Genomic DNA, 2,895 nt, shown 5'->3' with positions numbered 1-2,895 from the left:
GTTTTCGTTCGTGTATGCTATGTGGGCTTGGAAGGTTATTTCTGGTCACAAGTTTAGTCTCTGATTTTTTGGTGGTTGTCTTTCATTCTCTCTCTCTCAAGTTGTTTCTTCTCTTTCCATGTTTTCCTTGGTATAGGTGTGCGGAGTTAGTCTCTTGGAGCTTTGGTCCCTTCTATCCAGAGCTTTGTGGTTTTTCAGTTGGATGTCGTCTTGTATGTTCTTGTTTAGTTTGTGAGGTGTTTCTTACTTTTTAGCTACAGGTTGTGTTTCTGGTGTTTTAGGTATATATTTTCCTGCTTTTTGGTGGCTTTGGCCTTTCGATTATTATTCTTCCTTTTGCCCGCTTTCTTAGTTTATGTGTTGGTTGTCTAGTTTCTTATTCTTAATTTGATTATCTTATGATACTAATAGTGAAATAAATATATTTATAAATGAAATAATAAAAATTAGTAAAAATAATAAAATGATGAAAAGTCTTGCTATTTTTAGGTGTGAATAAATTAAATATTTAAAATATATTTATATTATTTTATTTATTTCTTGAATTTTAGAGACCAATAAGTGTGAGAAGAATTAGATAATACACAATTAGAAACTGATGGAGAAAATTGCAATAATTTAAATGAAGAAGAATTTAAATACAAAAAAAATCATGAGGACACATGTCAACAAACCCCCCTTTCACATGTCCTAAGAAGGAAAAAAGCCAACTTTATATATATAGATAGATAGATGGCTCTGATCATTGTTCTAGAATATGTAATGAAAGGAAATATAAAATCATCTTCTACGAATTAAAACAACCAGTGATACATTAACACGGAAATCATGGATATTGGTCAAAGAACTGTATGACTTTTGTATAGCTAAAATTTGGCCAAAAAAAAAATTGTACATGAAATTCAAGCCTATTCTAATGATTTTTTTTCTTTTTGCATTCACCTATTCTAATGATTTATTTGTAGATTTATTCAAACCCAAGCATCTTTGAGAAGAACATGAAAATACTATCATCATAGTTTTAGTTTTGGTAAAGCTTCTTTTTTTACTTTATACTTATGTCAGTAAAATTAAATAAATGACATAATCCTTTTAATAATTTCATTCTATCTCAAATTAAAAAAATAGAAAGAGATACATAAACATATAAAAAATAATACAAGTATTAAGAAAAACTGGGTATAACAATGGTAGACCCCTATATCATTTTAGAAAATGACAACCTAAATAAGAAAATGAACAATTTAAACTGTCACGGCTTTTTTAATTTTACCAAAAAAAAAAAATTATTTTTACCAAAATCCTAAAAATATGTAAACTGTCAACTATTTTATATTTTTCCATACATCCTTCAAATATTGGTTGAATTATTTAAACAAGAAGATGAATTGTTAATTATCATTTATGTAATTGAAAATATAGAAAAGGAAAATAATTAATCGATGTGCACCATTAAAAATATATCTTTAGACTAATAATTAGAAATTAAATTAAAAATTCATTTAACAGAAAGAACTTTTCAATTGTAAAACTTTCAAAAACGTTTTGTCAAAATAAAATTGAAATCAATATTAAATCATTAGCAAAAAAATATTCAAGAAAAATATAATTTAGTATCTATTTTTTAAAGTGAGTATAAAATATTTATTGAAATTTTAAAATAAAATATTATTTTAACTAAAACTGAATTTAGGTGATTTTTTTTTGGAAATGATGTAAATATTCCAACTTAAAATGGTATCTTAAAATAATCACTATCATTATAAACATACTAAAATCAATAAAAAAATGTTAGGAAAAGATGAACATTTACAAAAATAAAACCTATCAAAATTATATCACAATTATAAGAAAATATCAAGATACAATACCAAATGAATTAACTGAAACAACAATAACTAAACACTGCATATATATAACTAAACATAAGTAAAGGCTAGAGTAACACACATAATAGGAAAAAGTTAAATACAGCAACAACTAAAAGTTTAATATTATTAACCATCTATAAAGACCATTGAAAACATATAAAAAGAAAAATATCGATAAAAATAAAAATAAAATACAAAAAAATGAAGATTAATTAAATAATTTTTATTGTAAGTCCATTTTTCGGCTATTTAGAATGAAAAATGAATGCTTAAGAGTGGAAAGGGGGAGAATCATGTGCGTAACAAACATTAGTCCTGTAATAATATATAAAGATCAAGAACAAACAGTTTTCTAATAAGAATCAACATCGATTTACCATATGTAATACAGTTTAAAAATTAATTAAAAACTATGTAAGAAATGAGTAATCGCGTAACACTATTAATAATATTTTACTTTAATAAGTCCATACAAGAAAACAGCGACATACCGAGGGAAAAAATCGTCGGTATGTCGTCGGAATAACGTTATTCCGACGACATACCGAGGAAACAAGTCCTCGGAAATAACTCCTCGGAATTTTCCTCGGAAATCCTTCGGAAATTTCCGACGGAATTCCGAGGAAACGAATTTTCGAGGAAACTACGAGGACCACCAGTTCGTCGGAAAGCTCCTCGGAATATACCGAGGGAGAACTTCCTTGGGATATTTCGATGGACTTTCCGATGGTCCAATCCTCGGAAGTTCCGACGAAATGTTCCTCGGAATTTTCGTCGGGAATTTCCGAGGAACGGAATTTTCATCGGGAATTTCCGAGGAAAGGAGCCCTCGGAAAATTCCGTGGAATGAGTCCCTCGGTATATTCCGAGGAAGAAATCCCTGGAAATTTCCGAGGGTTCATTTCCTCGGAAATTTCCGAGGGTTCATTTCCTCGGAATTTCAAAAAAGTAAAAAAAATTTAAAAAAAAATAAAATTTTTGAAATTTAAATTCGAAAATATAAAATTAAAATTAAAATAGAAAA

Source organism: Brassica oleracea, chromosome C1 (genome assembly GCF_000695525.1).
Source record: "Brassica oleracea var. oleracea cultivar TO1000 chromosome C1, BOL, whole genome shotgun sequence".
NCBI lineage: Eukaryota > Viridiplantae > Streptophyta > Magnoliopsida > Brassicales > Brassicaceae > Brassica > Brassica oleracea.
Note: the sequence above shows the minus strand (reverse complement) of the source record.